Here is a 19,283-nt window from a genome sequence, read left to right as displayed (position 1 = left end):
CTAACAGTACAACTGGCCCCAGCCTGGCCCCTCTAACAGTACAACTGGTCCCAGCCTGGCCCCTCTAACAGTACAACTGGTCCCAGCCTGGCCCTCTAACAGTACAACTGGTCCCAGCCTGGCCCCTCTAACAGTACAACTGGCCCCAGCCTGGCCCCTCTAACAGTACAACTGGCCCCTCTAACAGTACAACTGGCCCCTCTAACAGTACAACTGGTCCCAGCCTGGCCCTCTAACAGTACAACTGGTCCCTCTAACAGTACAACTGGTCCCATCCTGGCCCCTCTAACAGTACAACTGGCCCCAGGCCCTCTAACAGTACAACTGGCCCCTCTAACAGTACAACTGGTCCCAGCCTGGCCCCTCTAACAGTACAACTGGCCCCTCTAACAGTACAACTGGCCCCTCTAACAGTACAACTGGTCCCAGCCTGGCCCCTCTAACAGTACAACTGGTCCCAGCCTGGCCCTCTAACAGTACAACTGGTCCCAGCCTGGCCCCTCTAACAGTACAACTGGCCCCAGCCTGGCCCCTCTAACAGTACAACTGGTCCCAGCCTGGCCCCTCTAACAGTACAACTGGTCCCATCCTGGCCCTCTAACAGTACAACTGGCCCCAGCTTGGCCCTCTAACAGTACAAACTTGGCCCCTCTAACAGTACAACTGGCCCCAGTACAACTGGCCCTCTAACAGTACAACTGGTCCCAGCCTGGCCCCTCTAACAGTACAACTGGTCCCAGCCTGGCCCCTCTAACAGTACAACTGGTCCCAGCCTGGCCCTCTAACAGTACAACTGGTCCCAGCCTGGCCCCTCTAACAGTACAACTGGTCCCAGCCTGGCCCCTCTAACAGTACAACTGGTCCCAGCCTGGCCCCTCTAACAGTACAACTGGTCCCAGCCTGGCCCCTCTAACAGTACAACTGGTCCCTCTAACAGTACAACTGGTCCCAGCCTGGCCCCTCTAACAGTACAACTGGCCACTCTAACAGTACAACTGGCCCCAGCCTGGCCCTCTAACAGTACAACTGGTCCCAGCCTGGCCCCTCTAACAGTACAACTGGTCCCAGCCTGGCCCTCTAACAGTACAACTGGCCCCAGCCTGCCCCCTCTAACAGTACAACTGGCCCCTCTAACAGTACAACTGGCCCCTCTAACAGTACAACTGGTCCCAGCCTGGCCCTCTAACAGTACAACTGGTCCCTCTAACAGTACAACTGGTCCCATCCTGGCCCCTCTAACAGTACAACTGGCCCCAGCTTGGCCCCTCTAACAGTACAACTGGCCCCTCTAACAGTACAACTGGTCCCAGCCTGGCCCCTCTAACAGTACAACTGGCCCCTCTAACAGTACAACTGGTCCCAGCCTGGCCCCTCTAACAGTACAACTGGTCCCAGCCTGGCCCTCTAACAGTACAACTGGTCCCAGCCTGGCCCCTCTAACAGTACAACTGGTCCCAGCCTGGCCCTCTAACAGTACAACTGGTCCCAGCCTGGCCCTCTAACAGTACAACTGGTCCCAGCCTGGCCCCTCTAACAGTACAACTGGTCCCAGCCTGGCCCCTCTAACAGTACAACTGGTCCCAGCCTGGCCCCTCTAACAGTACAACTGGCCCCAGCCTGGCCCCTCTAACAGTACAACTGGCCCCAGCTTGGCCCTCTAACAGTACAACTGGCAGCCTGGCCCTCTAACAGTACAACTGGCCCTCTAACAGTACAACTGGCCCTCTAACAGTACAACTGGTCCCAGCCTGGCCCTCTAACAGTACAACTGGTCCCAGCCTGGCCCCTCTAACAGTACAACTGGTCCCAGCCTGGCCCCTCTAACAGTACAACTGGTCCCAGCCTGGCCCCTCTAACAGTACAACTGGTCCCAGCCTGGCCCTCTAACAGTACAACTGGTCCCTCTAACAGTACAACTGGTCCCAGCCTGGCCCCTCTAACAGTACAACTGGCCACTCTAACAGTACAACTGGCCCCAGCCTGGCCCTCTAACAGTACAACTGGTGGCCCCTCTAACAGTACAACTGGTCCCAGCCTGGCCCCTCTAACAGTACAACTGGCCCCTCTAACAGTACAACTGGCCCCTCTAACAGTACAACTGGTCCCAGCCTGGCCCTCTAACAGTACAACTGGCCCCAGCTTGGCCCCTCTAACAGTACAACTGGCCCCAGCTTGGCCCCTCTAACAGTACAACTGGCCCCAGCTTGGCCCCTCTAACAGTACAACTGGCCCCTCTAACAGTACAACTGGCCCTCTAACAGTACAACTGGTCCCAGCCTGGCCCCTCTAACAGTACAACTGGTCCCAGCCTGGCCCCTCTAACAGTACAACTGGCCCTCTAACAGTACAACTGGTCCCAGCTGGCCCTCTAACAGTACAACTGGCCCCTCTAACAGTACAACTGGCCCCAGCTTGGCCCCTCTAACAGTACAACTGGCCCCTCTAACAGTACAACTGGCCCCTCTAACAGTACAACTGGCCCCAGCTTGGCCCCTCTAACAGTACAACTGGTCCCAGCTTGGCCCCTCTAACAGTACAACTGGCCCCTCTAACAGTACACCTGGCCCTCTAACAGTACAACTGGCCCCTCTAACAACTGGTCCCAGCCTGGCCCCTCTAACAGTACAACTGGTCCCAGCCTGGCCCTCTAACAGTACAACTGGTCCCAGCCTGGCCCCTCTAACAGTACAACTGGTCCCAGCCTGGCCCCTCTAACAGTACAACTGGTCCCAGCTTGGCCCCTCTAACAGTACAACTGGTCCCAGCCTGGCCCCTCTAACAGTACAACTGGTCCCAGCCTGGCCCCTCTAACAGTACAACTGGCCCCTCTAACAGTACAACTGGTCCCAGCCTGGCCCCTCTAACAGTACAACTGGCCCCTCTAACAGTACAACTGGCCCCAGCCTGGCCCCTCTAACAGTACAACTGGTCCCAGCCTGGCCCCTCTAACAGTACAACTGGTCCCAGCCTGGCCCTCTAACAGTACAACTGGTCCCAGCTTGGCCCCTCTAACAGTACAACTGGCCCCTCTAACAGTACAACTGGTCCCAGCCTGGCCCCTCTAACAGTACAACTGGTCCCAGCTTGGCCCCTCTAACAGTACAACTGGCCTGGCCCCTCTAACAGTACAACTGGCCCCAGCTTGGCCCTCTAACAGTACAACTGGCCCCTCTAACAGTACAACTGGCCCTCTAACAGTACAACTGGTCCCAGCTTGGCCCCTCTAACAGTACAACTGGCCCCTCTAACAGTACAACTGGCCCCAGCTTGGCCCCTCTAACAGTACAACTGGCCCCTCTAACAGTACAACTGGCCCCTCTAACAGTACAACTGGTCCCAGCTTGGCCCCTCTAACAGTACAACTGGCCCCAGCCTGGCCCCTCTAACAGTACAACTGGCCCCTCTAACAGTACAACTGGCCCCTCTAACAGTACAACTGGCCCCTCTAACAGTACAACTGGCCCCAGCTTGGCCCCTCTAACAGTACAACTGGCCCCTCTAACAGTACAACTGGCCCCAGCTTGGCCCCTCTAACAGTACAACTGGCCCCTCTAACAGTACAACTGGCCCCTCTAACAGTACAACTGGTCCCAGCCTGGCCCCTCTAACAGTACAACTGGCCCCTCTAACAGTACAACTGGCCCCTCTAACAGTACAACTGGTCCCAGCCTGGCCCCTCTAACAGTACAACTGGTCCCAGCCTGGCCCCTCTAACAGTACAACTGGTCCCAGCCTGGCCCCTCTAACAGTACAACTGGTCCCAGCCTGGCCCCTCTAACAGTACAACTGGTCCCAGGCCCCTCTAACAGTACAACTGGTCCCAGCCTGGCCCCTCTAACAGTACAACTGGTCCCAGCCTGGCCCCTCTAACAGTACAACTGGTCCCAGCCTGGTCCCTCTAACAGTACAACTGGCCCCAGCTTGGCCCCTCTAACAGTACAACTGGCCCCTCTAACAGTACAACTGGTCCCAGCCTGGCCCCTCTAACAGTACAACTGGTCCCTCTAACAGTACAACTGGCCCCAGCTTGGCCCCTCTAACAGTACAACTGGCCCCTCTAACAGTACAACTGGCCCCAGCTTGGCCCCTCTAACAGTACAACTGGCCCCTCTAACAGTACAACTGGTCCCAGCCTGGCCCCTCTAACAGTACAACTGGTCCCAGCCTGGCCCCTCTAACAGTACAACTGGTCCCAGCTTGGCCCCTCTAACAGTACAACTGGCCCCTCTAACAGTACAACTGGCCCCAGCCTGGCCCCTCTAACAGTACAACTGGCCCCAGCTTGGCCCCTCTAACAGTACAACTGGCCCCTCTAACAGTACAACTGGTCCCAGCCTGGCCCCTCTAACAGTACAACTGGCCCCTCTAACAGTACAACTGGCCCCAGCTTGGCCCCTCTAACAGTACAACTGGTCCCAGCCTGGCCCCTCTAACAGTACAACTGGTCCCAGCCTGGCCCCTCTAACAGTACAACTGGTCCCAGCCTGGCCCCTCTAACAGTACAACTGGTCCCAGCTGGCCCCTCTAACAGTACAACTGGCCCCTCTAACAGTACAACTGGTCCCAGCCTGGCCCCTCTAACAGTACAACTGGTCCCAGCCTGGCCCCTCTAACAGTACAACTGGTCCCTCTAACAGTACAACTGGTCCCAGCCTGGCCCTCTCTAACACTCTAACAACTGGCCCCAGCCTGGCCCCTCTAACAGTACAACTGGTCCCAGCCTGGCCCCTCTAACAGTACAACTGGTCCCAGCCTGGCCCCTCTAACAGTACAACTGGTCCCAGCTTGGCCCCTCTAACAGTACAACTGGTCCCAGCCTGGCCCTCTAACAGTACAACTGGCCCCAGCTTGGCCCCTCTAACAGTACAACTGGCCCCAGCTTGGCCCCTCTAACAGTACAACTGGCCCCAGCTTGGCCCCTCTAACAGTACAACTGGCCCCTCTAACCCCTCTAACAGTACAACTGGCCCCTCTAACAGTACAACTGGTCCCAGCTTGGCCCCTCTAACAGTACAACTGGCCCCTGTAACAGTACAACTGGCCCCAGCTTGGCCCCTCTAACAGTACAACAGGCCCCTCTAACAGTACAACTGGCCCCTCTAACAGTACAACTGGTCCCAGCTTGGCCCCTCTAACAGTACAACTGGCCCCAGCTTGGCCCCTCTAACAGTACAACTGGCCCCTCTAACAGTACACCTGGCCCCTCTAACAGTACAACTGGCCCCTCTAACAGTACAACTGGCCCCAGCTTGGCCCCTCTAACAGTACAACTGGCCCCTCTAACAGTACAACTGGCCCCAGCTTGGCCCCTCTAACAGTACAACTGGCCCCTCTAACAGTACAACTGGCCCCTCTAACAGTACAACTGGTCCCAGCCTGGCCCCTCTAACAGTACAACTGGTCCCAGCCTGGCCCCTCTAACAGTACAACTGGTCCCAGCCTGGCCCCTCTAACAGTACAACTGGCCCCTCTAACAGTACAACTGGCCCCTCTAACAGTACAACTGGTCCCAGCCTGGCCCCTCTAACAGTACAACTGGTCCCAGCCTGGCCCCTCTAACAGTACAACTGGTCCCAGCCTGGCCCTCTAACAGTACAACTGGTCCCAGCCTGGCCCCTCTAACAGTACAACTGGCCCCAGCCTGGCCCTCTAACAGTACAACTGGTCCCAGCCTGGCCCCTCTAACAGTACAACTGGTCCCAGCCTGGCCCCTCTAACAGTACAACTGGCCCCAGCTTGGCCCCTCTAACAGTACAACTGGCCCCTCTAACAGTACAACTGGTCCCAGCCTGGCCCCTCTAACAGTACAACTGGTCCCAGCCTGGTCCCTCTAACAGTACAACTGGCCCCAGCTTGGCCCCTCTAACAGTACAACTGGCCCCTCTAACAGTACAACTGGACCCAGCTTGGCCCCTCTAACAGTACAACTGCCCCCAGCCTGGCACTTTAACAGTACAACTGGTCCCAGCCTGGCCCCTCTAACAGTACAACTGGTCCCAGCCTGGCCCCTCTAACAGTACAACTGGTCCCAGCTTGGCCCCTCTAACAGTACAACTGGCCCCTCTAACAGTACAACTGGCCCCAGCCTGGTCCCTCTAACAGTACAACTGGCCCCTCTAACAGTACAACTGGCCCCTCTAACAGTACAACTGGCCCCTCTAACAGTACAACTGGCCCCTCTAACAGTACAACTGGTACAGCCTGGCCCCTCTACAACAGTACAACTGGTCCCAGCCTGGCCCTCTAACAGTACAACTGGTCCCAGCCTGGCCCTCTAACAGTACAACTGGCCCCTCTAACAGTACAACTGGTCCCAGCCTGGCCCCTCTAACAGTACAACTGGTCCCAGCCTGGCCCCTCTAACAGTACAACTGGTCCCAGCCTGGCCCTCTAACAGTACAACTGGCCCCTCTAACAGTACAACTGGTCCCAGCCTGGCCCCTCTAACAGTACAACTGGCCCCAGCCTGGCCCCTCTAACAGTACAACAGGTTGGCCCCTCTAACAGCAACTGGCCCCAGCTTGGCCCCTCTAACAGTACAACTGGTCCCAGCTTGGCCCCTCTAACAGTACAACTGGCCCCTCTAACAGTACAACTGGCCCCTCTAACAGTACAACTGGCCCCTCTAACAGTACAACTGGCCCCAGCTTGGCCCCTCTAACAGTACAACTGGTCCCAACTTGGCCCCTCTAACAGTACAACTGGCCCCAGCTTGGCCCCTCTAACAGTACAACTGGCCCCTCTAACAGTACAACTGGCCCCTCTAACAGTACAACTGGTCCCAGCCTGGCCCCTCTAACAGTACAACTGGTCCCAGCCTGGCCCTCTAACAGTACAACTGGTCCCAGCCTGGCCCCTCTAACAGTACAACTGGTCCCAGCCTGGCCCTCTAACAGTACAACTGGTCCCAGCCTGGCCCCTCTAACAGTACAACTGGTCCCAGCCTGGCCCTCTAACAGTACAACTGGCCCCAGCCTGGCCCCTCTAACAGTACAACTGGCCCCTCTAACAGTACAACTGGCCCCTCTAACAGTACAACTGGCCCCAGCTTGGCCCCTCTAACAGTACAACTGGCCCCTCCCAGCAACTGGCCCCAGCCCCTCTAACAGTACAACTGGTCCCAGCTTGGCCCTCTAACAGTACAACTGGCCCCAGCTTGGCCCTCTAACAGTACAACTGGCCCCTCCTAACAGCCTGGCCCCTCTAACAGTACAACTGGTCCCAGCCTAGCCCCCTCTAACAGTACAACTGGTCCCAGCCTGGCCCTCTAACAGTACAACTGGTCCCAGCCTGGCCCCTCTAACAGTACAACTGGTCCCAGCCTGGCCCCTCTAACAGTACAACTGGTCCCAGCCTGGCCCTCTAACAGTACAACTGGTCCCAGCCTGGCCCCTCTAACAGTACAACTGGCCCCAGCCTGGCCCCTCTAACAGTACAACTGGCCCCCTACAACTGGCCCTCTAACAGTACAACTGGTCCCAGCCTGGCCCTCTAACAGTACAACTGGTCCCTCTAACAGTACAACTGGTCCCAGCCTGGCCCCTCTAACAGTACAACTGGCCCCCTTCTAACAGTACAACTGGCCCTCTAACAGTACAACTGGTCCCAGCCTGGCCCTCTAACAGTACAACTGGCCCCTCTAACAGTACAACTGGTCCCAGCCTGGCCCTCTAACAGTACAACTGGTCCCAGCCTGGCCCCTCTAACAGTACAACTGGTCCCAGCCTGGCCCCTCTAACAGTACAACTGGTCCCAGCCTGGCCCCTCTAACAGTACAACTGGCCCCTCTAACAGTACAACTGGTCCCAGCCTGGCCCCTCTAACAGTACAACTGGTCCCAGCCTGGCCCCTCTAACAGTACAACTGGCCCCAGCCTGGCCCTCTAACAGTACAACTGGTCCCAGCCTGGCCCTCTAACAGTACAACTGGCCCCCCCTCTAACAGTACAACTGTAACAGTACAACTGGCCCTCTAACAGTACAACTGGTCCCAGCCCCTCTAACAGTACAACTGGTCCCAGCCTGGCCCCTCTAACAGTACAACTGGTCCCAGCCTGGCCCCTCTAACAGTACAACTGGCCCCAGCTTGGCCCCTCTAACAGTACAACTGGCCCCTCTAACAGTACAACTGGCCCCTCTAACAGTACAACTGGTCCCAGCCTGGCCCCTCTAACAGTACAACTGGTCCCTCTAACAGTACAACTGGTCCCAGCCTGGCCCCTCTAACAGTACAACTGGCCACTCTAACAGTACAACTGGCCCCAGCCTGGCCCTCTAACAGTACAACTGGTCCCAGCCTGGCCCCTCTAACAGTACAACTGGTCCCCAGGCCCCTCTAACAGTACAACTGGTCCCACTGGCCCCTCCCAGCCAACTGGCCCTCTAACAGTACAACTGGTCCCAGCCTGGCCCCTCTAACAGTACAACTGGCCCCAGCCTGGCCCCTCTAACAGTACAACTGGCCCCAGCCTGGCCCTCTAACAGTACAACTGGTCCCAGCCTGGCCCCTCTAACAGTACAACTGGTCCCAGCCTGGCCCCTCTAACAGTACAACTGGTCCCAGCTTGGCCCCTCTAACAGTACAACTGGCCCCTCTAACAGTACAACTGGCCCCTCTAACAGTACAACTGGTCCCAGCCTGGCCCCTCTAACAGTACAACTGGCCCCTCTAACAGTACAACTGGTCCCAGCCTGGCCCCTCTAACAGTACAACTGGCCCCTCTAACAGTACAACTGGCCCCTCTAACAGTACAACTGGTCCCAGCCTGGCCCTCTCTACAACAGTACAGCCTGGCCCCTCTAACAGTACAACAGGCCCCTCTAACAGTACAACTGGCCCCTCTAACAGTACAACTGGTCCCAGCCTGGCCCTCTAACAGTACAACTGGCCCCAGCCTGGCCCCTCTAACAGTACAACTGGCCCCTCTAACAGTACAACTGGCCCCTCTAACAGTACAACTGGTCCCAGCCTGGCCCTCTAACAGTACAACTGGTCCCTCTAACAGTACAACTGGTCCCATCCTGGCCCCTCTAACAGTACAACTGGCCCCAGCTTGGCCCCTCTAACAGTACAACTGGCCCCTCTAACAGTACAACTGGTCCCAGCCTGGCCCCTCTAACAGTACAACTGGCCCCTCTAACAGTACAACTGGTCCCAGCCCCCTCTAACAGTACAACTGGTCCCAGCCTGGCCCCTCTAACAGTACAACTGGTCCCAGCCTGGCCCCTCTAACAGTACAACTGGTCCCAGCCTGGCCCCTCTAACAGTACAACTGGTCCCAGCCTGGCCCCTCTAACAGTACAACTGGTCCCAGCCTGGCCCCTCTAACAGTACAACTGGTCCCAGCCTGGCCCCTCTAACAGTACAACTGGCCCCAGCCTGGCCCCTCTAACAGTACAACTGGTCCCAGCTTGGCCCCTCTAACAGTACAAACTGGCCCCTCTAACAGCAACTGGCCCTCTAACAGTACAACTGGCCCCCCTCTAACAGTACAACTGGCCCCAGCCCCTCTAACAGTACAACTGGTCCCAGCCTGGCCCCTCTAACAGTACAACTGGTCCCAGCCTGGCCCCTCTAACAGTACAACTGGCCCAGCTTGGCCCCTCTAACAGTACAACTGGCCCTCTAACAGTACAACTGGTCCCAGCCTGGCCCCTCTAACAGTACAACTGGTCCCAGCCTGGCCCCTCTAACAGTACAACTGGTCCCCCCAGCAACTGTCCCAGCCCCCTCTAACAGTACAACTGGCCACTCTAACAGTACAACTGGCCCCAGCCTGGCCCTCTAACAGTACAACTGGTCCCAGCCTGGCCCCTCTAACAGTACAACTGGTCCCAGCCTGGCCCCTCTAACAGTACAACTGGTCCCAGCTTGGCCCCTCTAACAGTACAACTGGCCCCTCTAACAGTACAACTGGTCCCAGCCTGGCCCCTCTAACAGTACAACTGGCCCCAGCTTGGCCCCTCTAACAGTACAACTGGCCCCAACTTGGCCCCTCTAACAGTACAACTGGCCCCAGCTTGGCCCCTCTAACAGTACAACTGGCCCCTCTAACAGTACAACTGGTCCCAGCCTGGCCCCTCTAACAGTACAACTGGTCCCAGCCCGGCCCCTCTAACAGTACAACTGGCCCCTCTAACAGTACAACTGGTCCCAGCTTGGCCCCTCTAACAGTACAACTGGCCCCTGTAACAGTACAACTGGCCCCAGCTTGGCCCCTCTAACAGTACAACAGGCCCCTCTAACAGTACAACTGGCCCCTCTAACAGTACAACTGGTCCCAGCTTGGCCCCTCTAACAGTACAACTGGCCCCAGCTTGGCCCCTCTAACAGTACAACTGGCCCCTCTAACAGTACACCTGGCCCCTCTAACAGTACAACTGGCCCCTCTAACAGTACAACTGGTCCCAGCCTGGCCCCTCTAACAGTACAACTGGCCCCTCTAACAGTACAACTGGCCCCAGCCTGCCCCTCTAACAGTACAACTGGTCCCAGCCTGGCCCCTCTAACAGTACAACTGGTCCCAGCCTGGCCCCTCTAACAGTACAACTGGTCCCAGCCTGGCCCCTCTAACAGTACAACTGGCCCCTCTAACAGTACAACTGGTCCCAGCCTGGCCCCTCTAACAGTACAACTGGTCCCAGCCTGGCCCCTCTAACAGTACAACTGGTCCCAGCCTGGCCCCTCTAACAGTACAACTGGTCCCAGCCTGGCCCCTCTAACAGTACAACTGGTCCCAGCCTGGCCCCTCTAACAGTACAACTGGCCCCAGCTTGGCCCCTCTAACAGTACAACTGGCCCCAGCCTGGTCCCTCTAACAGTACAACTGGCCCCAGCTTGGCCCCTCTAACAGTACAACTGGCCCCTCTAACAGTACAACTGGTCCCAGCCTGGCCCCTCTAACAGTACAACTGGTCCCAGCCTGGTCCCTCTAACAGTACAACTGGCCCCAGCTTGGCCCCTCTAACAGTACAACTGGCCCCTCTAACAGTACAACTGGCCCCAGCTTGGCCCTCTAACAGTACAACTGGCCCCAGCCTGGCCCCTCTAACAGTACAACTGGTCCCAGCCTGGCCCCTCTAACAGTACAACTGGTCCCAGCCTGGCCCCTCTAACAGTACAACTGGTCCCAGCTTGGCCCCTCTAACAGTACAACTGGCCCCTCTAACAGTACAACTGGCCCCAGCCTGGCCCCTCTAACAGTACAACTGGTCCCAGCCTGGCCCCTCTAACAGTACAACTGGTCCCTCTAACAGTACAACTGGTCCCAGCCTGGCCCCTCTAACAGTACAACTGGCCACTCTAACAGTACAACTGGCCCCAGCCTGGCCCTCTAACAGTACAACTGGTCCCAGCCTGGCCCCTCTAACAGTACAACTGTTCCCAGCCTGGCCCCTCTAACAGTACAACTGGCCCCAGCTTGGCCCCTCTAACAGTACAACTGGTCCCAGCCTGGCCCCTCTAACAGTACAACTGGCCCCAGCTTGGCCCCTCTAACAGTACAACTGGCCCCAACTTGGCCCCTCTAACAGTACAACTGGCCCCAGCTTGGCCCCTCTAACAGTACAACTGGCCCCTCTAACAGTACAACTGGCCCCTCTAACAGTACAACTGGCCCCTCTAACAGTACAACTGGTCCCAGCTTGGCCCCTCTAACAGTACAACTGGCCCCTGTAACAGTACAACTGGCCCCAGCTTGGCCCCTCTAACAGTACAACAGGCCCCTCTAACAGTACAACTGGCCCCTCTAACAGTACAACTGGTCCCAGCTTGGCCCCTCTAACAGTACAACTGGCCCCAGCTTGGCCCCTCTAACAGTACAACTGGCCCCTCTAACAGTACACCTGGCCCCTCTAACAGTACAACTGGCCCCTCTAACAGTACAACTGGCCCCAGCTTGGCCCCTCTAACAGTACAACTGGCCCCTCTAACAGTACAACTGGCCCCAGCTTGGCCCCTCTAACAGTACAACTGGCCCCTCTAACAGTACAACTGGCCCCTCTAACAGTACAACTGGTCCCAGCCTGGCCCCTCTAACAGTACAACTGGTCCCAGCCTGGCCCCTCTAACAGTACAACTGGCCCCTCTAACAGTACAACTGGTCCCAGCCTGGCCCCTCTAACAGTACAACTGGTCCCAGCCTGGCCCCTCTAACAGTACAACTGGCCCCAGCCTGGCCCCTCTAACAGTACAACTGGTCCCAGCCTGGCCCCTCTAACAGTACAACTGGTCCCAGCCTGGCCCCTCTAACAGTACAACTGGTCCCAGCCTGGTCCCTCTAACAGTACAACTGGCCCCAGCTTGGCCCCTCTAACAGTACAACTGGCCCCTCTAACAGTACAACTGGTCCCAGCCTGGTCCCTCTAACAGTACAACTGGCCCCAGCTTGGCCCCTCTAACAGTACAACTGGCCCCTCTAACAGTACAACTGGACCCAGCTTGGCCCCTCTAACAGTACAACTGCCCCCAGCCTGGCCCTCTAACAGTACAACTGGTCCCAGCCTGGCCCCTCTAACAGTACAACTGGTCCCAGCCTGGCCCCTCTAACAGTACAACTGGTCCCAGCTTGGCCCCTCTAACAGTACAACTGGCCCCAGCCTGGTCCCTCTAACAGTACAACTGGCCCCAGCTTGGCCCCTCTAACAGTACAACTGGTCCCTCTAACAGTACAACTGGTCCCAGCCTGGCCCCTCTAACAGTACAACTGGCCCCTCTAACAGTACAACTGGCCCCAGCTTGGCCCCTCTAACAGTACAACTGGTCCCAGCCTGGCCCCTCTAACAGTACAACTGGTCCCAGCCTGGCCCCTCTAACAGTACAACTGGTCCCAGCCTGGCCCCTCTAACAGTACAACTGGTCCCAGCTTGGCCCCTCTAACAGTACAACTGGCCCCTCTAACAGTACAACTGGCCCCAGCCTGGCCCCTCTAACAGTACAACTGGTCCCAGCCTGGCCCCTCTAACAGTACAACTGGCCCCAGCTTGGCCCCTCTAACAGTACAACTGGCCCCTCTAACAGTACAACTGGCCCCTCTAACAGTACAACTGGCCCCTCTCCTGGCTGCTAGTTAAACCTGGTCTGTAGCTGGTTATCCCTGGTCTGTAGCTGGTTATCCCTGGTCTGTAGCCATGCCAGTCCCTCCTGGTCTGTAGCTGGTTATCCCTGGTCTGTAGCTGGTTATCCCTGGCTGTAGCTGGTTATCCCTGGTCTGTAGCCATGCCAGTCCCTCCTGGTCTGTAGCTGGTTATCCCTGGTCTGTAGCCATGCCAGTCCCTCCTGGCTGTAGCTGGTTATCCCTGGTCTGTAGCTGGTTATCCCTGGTCTGTAGCTGGTTATCCCTGGTCTGTAGCCATGCCAGTCCCTCCTGGTCTGTAGCTGGTTATCCCTGGTCTGTAGCCATGCCAGTCCCTCCTGGTCTGTAGCTGGTTATCCCTGGTCTGTAGCTGGTTATCCCTGGTCTGTAGCCATGCCAGACCCTCCTGGTCTGTAGCTGGTTATCCCTGGTCTGTAGCTGGTTATCCCTGGTCTGTAGCCATGCCAGTCCCTCCTGGCTGTAGCTGGTTATCCCTGGTCTGTAGCTGGTTATCCCTGGTCTGTAGCTGGTTATCCCTGGTCTGTAGCCATGCCAGACCCTCCTGGTCTGTAGCTGGTTATCCCTGGTCTGTAGCCATGCCAGTCCCTCCTGGTCTGTAGTTGGTTATCCCTGGTCTGTAGCTGGTTATCCCTGGTCTGTAGCTGGTTATCCCTGGTCTGTAGCCATGCCAGTCCCTCCTGGTCTGTAGCTGGTTATCCCTGGTCTGTAGCCATGCCAGTCCCTCCTGGTCTGTAGCTGGTTATCCCTGGTCTGTAGCTGGTTATCCCTGGTCTGTAGCTGGTTATCCCTGGCCTGTAGCTGGTTATCCCTGGTCTGTAGCCATGCCAGTCCCTCCTGGCTGTAGCTGGTTATCCCTGGTCTGTAGCTGGTTATCCCTGGTCTGTAGCCATGCCAGTCCCTCCTGGTCTGTAGCTGGTTATCCCTGGTCTGTAGCTGGTTATCCCTGGTCTGTAGCTGGTATCCCTGGTCTGTAGCCATGCCAGTCCCTCCTGGCTGTAGCTGGTTATCCCTGGTCTGTAGCTCGTTATCCCTGGTCTGTAGCTGGTATCCCTGGTCTGTAGCCATGCCAGTCCCTCCTGGTCTGTAGCTGGTTATCCCTGGTCTGTAGCCATGCCAGTCCCTCCTGGTCTGTAGCTGGTTATCCCTGGTCTGTAGCCATGCCAGTCCCTCCTGGCTGTAGCTGGTTATCCCTGGTCTGTAGCTGGTTATCCCTGGTCTGTAGCCATGCCAGTCCCTCCTGGTCTGTAGCTGGTATCCCTGGTCTGTAGCCATGCCAGTCCCTCCTGGTCTGTAGCTGGTTATCCCTGGTCTGTAGCCATGCCAGTCCCTCCTGGTCTGTAGCTGGTTATCCCTGGTCTGTAGCCATGCCAGGCCCTCCTGGCTGTAGCTGGTTATCACTGGTCTGTAGCTGGTTATCCCTGGTCTGTAGCCATGCCAGTCCCTCCTGGTCTGTAGCTGGTTATCCCTGGTCTGTAGCCATGCCAGTCCCTCCTGGCTGTAGCTGGTTATCCCTGGTCTGTAGCCATGCCAGTCCCTCCTGGTCTGTAGCTGGTTATCCCTGGTCTGTAGCCATGCCAGTCCCTCCTGGCTGTAGCTGGTTATCCCTGGTCTGTAGCCATGCCAGACCCTCCTGGTCTGTAGCTGGTTATCCCTGGTCTGTAGCCATGCCAGTCCCTCCTGGTCTGTAGCTGGTTATCCCTGGTCTGTAGCTGGTTATCCCTGGTCTGTAGCTGGTATCCCTGGTCTGTAGCCATGCCAGTCCCTCCTGGTCTGTAGCTGGTTATCCCTGGTCTGTAGCCATGCCAGTCCCTCCTGGTCTGTAGCTGGTTATCCCTGGTCTGTAGCCATGCCAGTCCCTCCTGGTCTGTAGCTGGTTATCCCTGGTCTGTAGCTGGTTATCCCTGGTCTGTAGCTGGTATCCCTGGTCTGTAGCTGGTTATCCCTGGTCTGTAGCTGGTTATCCCTGGTCTGTAGCTGGTTATCCCTGGCCTGTAGCTCGTTATCCCTGGTCTGTAGCTGGTTATCCCTGGTCTGTAGCTGGTATCCCTGGTCTGTAGCCATGCCAGTCCCTCCTGGTCTGTAGCTGGTTATCCCTGGTCTGTAGCCATGCCAGACCCTCCTGGTCTGTAGCTGGTTATCCCTGGTCTGTAGCCATGCCAGGCCCTCCTGGCTGTAGCTGGTTATCCCTGGTCTGTAGCCATGCCAGACCCTCCTGGTCTGTAGCTGGTTATCCCTGGTCTGTAGCCATGCCAGTCCCTCCTGGTCTGTAGCTGGTTATCCCTGGTCTGTAGCCATGCCAGTCCCTCCTGGCTGTAGCTGGTTATCCCTGGTCTGTAGCTCGTTATCCCTGGTCTGTAGCTGGTTATCCCTGGTCTGTAGCCATGCCAGTCCCTCCTGGTCTGTAGCTGGTTATCCCTGGTCTGTAGCCATGCCAGACCCTCCTCGTCTGTAGCTGGTTATCCCTGGTCTGTAGCTGGTTATCCCTGGCCTGTAGCTGGTTATCCCTGGTCTGTAGCTGGTTATCCCTGGTTATCCCTGGTCTGTAGCTGGTTATCCCTGGTCTGTAGCTGGTTATCCCTGGTCTGTAGCCATGCCAGTCCCTCCTGGTCTGTAGCTGGTTATCCCTGGTCTGTAGCTGGTTATCCCTGGTCTGTAGCTCGTTATCCCTGGTCTGTAGCTGGTTATCCCTGGTCTGTAGCTGGTTATCCCTGGTCTGTAGCCATGCCAGACCCTCCTGGTCTGTAGCTGGTTATCCCTGGTCTGTAGCTGGTTATCCCTGGTCTGTAGCCATGCCAGTCCCTCCTGGTCTGTAGCTGGTTATCCCTGGTCTGTAGCCATGCCAGTCCCTCCTGGTCTGTAGCTGGTTATCCCTGGTCTGTAGCCATGCCAGTCCCTCCTGGTCTGTAGCTGGTTATCCCTGGTCTGTAGCTGGTTATCCCTGGCCTGTAGCTGGTTATCCCTGGTTATCCCTGGTCTGTAGCTGGTTATCCCTGGTTATCCCTGGTCTGTAGCTGGTTATCCCTGGTCTGTAGCTGGTTATCCCTGGTCTGTAGCCATGCCAGTCCCTCCTGGTCTGTAGCTGGTATCCCTGGTCTGTAGCCATGCCAGTCCCTCCTGGTCTGTAGCTGGTTATCCCTGGTCTGTAGCCATGCCAGACCCTCCTGGCTGTAGCTGGTTATCCCTGGTCTGTAGCCATGCCAGTCCCTCCTGGTCTGTAGCTGGTTATCCCTGGTCTGTAGCTGGTTATCCCTGGCCTGTAGCTGGTTATCCCTGGTCTGTAGCCATGCCAGTCCCTCCTGGCTGTAGCTGGTTATCCCTGGTCTGTAGCTGGTTATCCCTGGTCTGTAGCTGGTATCCCTGGTCTGTAGCCATGCCAGTCCGTCCTGGTCTGTAGCTGGTATCCCTGGTCTGTAGCCATGCCAGACCCTCCTGGTCTGTAGCTGGTTATCCCTGGTCTGTAGCTGGTTATCCCTGGTCTGTAGCTGGTTATCCCTGGTCTGTAGCTGGTTATCCCTGGTCTGTAGCTGGTTATCCCTGGTCTGTAGCCATGCCAGTCCCTCCTGGTCTGTAGCTGGTTATCCCTGGTCTGTAGCTGGTTATCCCTGGTCTGTAGCTGGTTATCCCTGGTCTGTAGCTGGTTATCCCTGGTCTGTAGCTGGTTATCCCTGGTCTGTAGCCATGCCAGTCCCTCCTGGTCTGTAGCTGGTTATCCCTGGTCTGTAGCCATGCCAGACCCTCCTGGTCTGTAGCTGGTTATCCCTGGTCTGTAGCCATGCCAGACCCTCCTGGCTGTAGCTGGTTATCCCTGGTCTGTAGCCATGCCAGTCCCTCCTGGTCTGTAGCTGGTTATCCCTGGTCTGTAGCTGGTTATCCCTGGCCTGTAGCTGGTTATCCCTGGTCTGTAGCCATGCCAGTCCCTCCTGGCTGTAGCTGGTTATCCCTGGTCTGTAGCTGGTTATCCCTGGTCTGTAGCTGGTATCCCTGGTCTGTAGCCATGCCAGTCCGTCCTGGTCTGTAGCTGGTATCCCTGGTCTGTAGCCATGCCAGACCCTCCTGGTCTGTAGCTGGTTATCCCTGGTCTGTAGCTGGTTATCCCTGGTCTGTAGCTGGTTATCCCTGGTCTGTAGCTGGTTATCCCTGGTCTGTAGCTGGTTATCCCTGGTCTGTAGCCATGCCAGTCCCTCCTGGTCTGTAGCTGGTTATCCCTGGTCTGTAGCTGGTTATCCCTGGTCTGTAGCTGGTTATCCCTGGTCTGTAGCTGGTTATCCCTGGTCTGTAGCTGGTTATCCCTGGTCTGTAGCCATGCCAGTCCCTCCTGGTCTGTAGCTGGTTATCCCTGGCCTGTAGCTGGTTATCCCTGGTCTGTAGCCATGCCAGTCCCTCCTGGTCTGTAGCTGGTTATCCCTGGCCTGTAGCTGGTTATCCCTGGTCTGTAGCCATGCCAGTCCCTCCTGCCTGTAGCTGGTTATCCCTGGTCTGTAGCTGGTTATCCCTGGTCTGTAGCTGGTTATCCCTGGTCTGTAGCCATGCCAGTCCCTCCTGGTCTGTAGCTGGTTATCCCTGGTCTGTAGCCATGCCAGTCCCTCCTGGCTGTAGCTGGTTATCCCTGGTCTGTAGCTGGTTATCCCTGGTCTGTAGCTGGTTATCCCTGGTCTGTAGCCATGCCAGACCCTCCTGGTCTGTAGCTGGTTATCCCTGGTCTGTAGCTGGTTATCCCTGGTCTGTAGCTGGTTATCCCTGGTCTGTAGCTGGTTATCCCTGGTCTGTAGCTGGTTATCCCTGGTCTGTAGCTGGTTATCCCTGGTCTGTAGCCATGCCAGTCCCTCCTGGTCTGTAGCTGGTTATCCCTGGTCTGTAGCTGGTTATCCCTGGTCTGTAGCCATGCCAGTCCCTCCTGGCTGTAGCTGGTTATCCCTGGTCTGTAGCCATGCCAGTCCCTCCTGGCTGTAGCTGGTTATCCCTGGTCTGTAGCTGGTTATCCCTGGTCTGTAGCCATGCCAGTCCCTCCTGGCTGTAGCTGGTTATCCCTGGTCTGTAGCTGGTTATCCCTGGTCTGTAGCTGGTTATCCCTGGTCTGTAGCTGGTTATCCCTGGTCTGTAGCCATGCCAGTCCCTCCTGGTCTGTAGCTGGTTATCCCTGGTCTGTAGCTGGTTATCCCTGGTCTGTAGCCATGCCAGTCCCTCCTGGCTGTAGCTGGTTATCCCTGGTCTGTAGCTGGTTATCCCTGGTCTGTAGCTGGTTATCCCTGGCCTGTAGCTCGTTATCCCTGGTCTGTAGCTCGTTATCCCTGGTCTGTAGCTGGTTATCCCTGGTCTGTAGTTGGTTATCCCTGGTCTGTAGCTGGTTATCCCTGGCCTGTAGCTGGTTATCCCTGGTCTGTAGCCATGCCAGTCCCTCCTGGTCTGTAGCTGGTTATCCCTGGTCTGTAGCCATGCCAGTCCCTCCTGGTCTGTAGCTGGTTATCCCTGGTCTGTAGCCATGCCAGTCCCTCCTGGTCTGTAGCTGGTTATCCCTGGTCTGTAGCCATGCCAGTCCCTCCTGTCTGTAGCTCGTTATCCCTGGTCTTCAGCCTTCATGGAGTCGTTCTGTACTGCAACCGTTAGAGAGGGACTAACTAAACAATAACTTTTGCTTTTAAAACGACCAACGTGGCATTGATATGAGTCAGACATTTATTCTAGTGTCTAAATGGACTAAAGTCTCAGTCTCGTCCCAAAACAGAGATTTTCAAGATGATGGGACGAAATTGAACGTCATGGAATGGAAGGTACTGTACTCATTCTCCTTGGGTTTATTTGAATCGTAGCCACAGCTCGCAGCACCCAAATAATCATCAATTCAGAGCGTAGCTGCACGCGACCTGACCGTATTACCCATGATCCATTTGGTTTGGCATTTGATTTCCCTGTGGGACTAGTTGACATTTGATTTCCCTGTGGGACTAGTTGACTTTTTAAAATTTATTTTACCTTTTATTTAACTAGGCAAGTCAGTTAAGAACAAATTCTTATTTTCAAGTAACAGTGGGTTAACTGCCTGTTCAGGGGCAGAATGACAGATTTTTACCTTGTCAGCTCGTGGGTTTGAACTTGCAACCTTCTGGTTACTAGTCCGATGCTCTAACCGCTAGGCTACCCTGATTTCCCTGTGGGACTAGTTGACATTTGATTTCCCTGTGGGATTAGTTGA

At 56.4% G+C, this 19,283-nt stretch overlaps 1 protein-coding gene across 1 annotated transcript in view; it reads left to right on the top strand.

Moving 5' to 3' along the window:
• The window catches only part of LOC115119034 (protein phosphatase 1 regulatory subunit 14C-like), a 98,501-nt gene that overhangs the window by 15,939 nt on the left and 63,279 nt on the right, over positions 1-19,283 (top strand). The window lies entirely within an intron of this gene.

The sequence above is a fragment of the Oncorhynchus nerka genome, linkage group LG24 (assembly GCF_034236695.1).
Source record: "Oncorhynchus nerka isolate Pitt River linkage group LG24, Oner_Uvic_2.0, whole genome shotgun sequence".
NCBI classification, from domain to species: Eukaryota; Metazoa; Chordata; class Actinopteri; order Salmoniformes; family Salmonidae; genus Oncorhynchus; species Oncorhynchus nerka.
The sequence above is the reverse complement of the archived record's forward strand: the minus strand, read 5'-3'. Positions and strand labels throughout refer to the sequence as shown.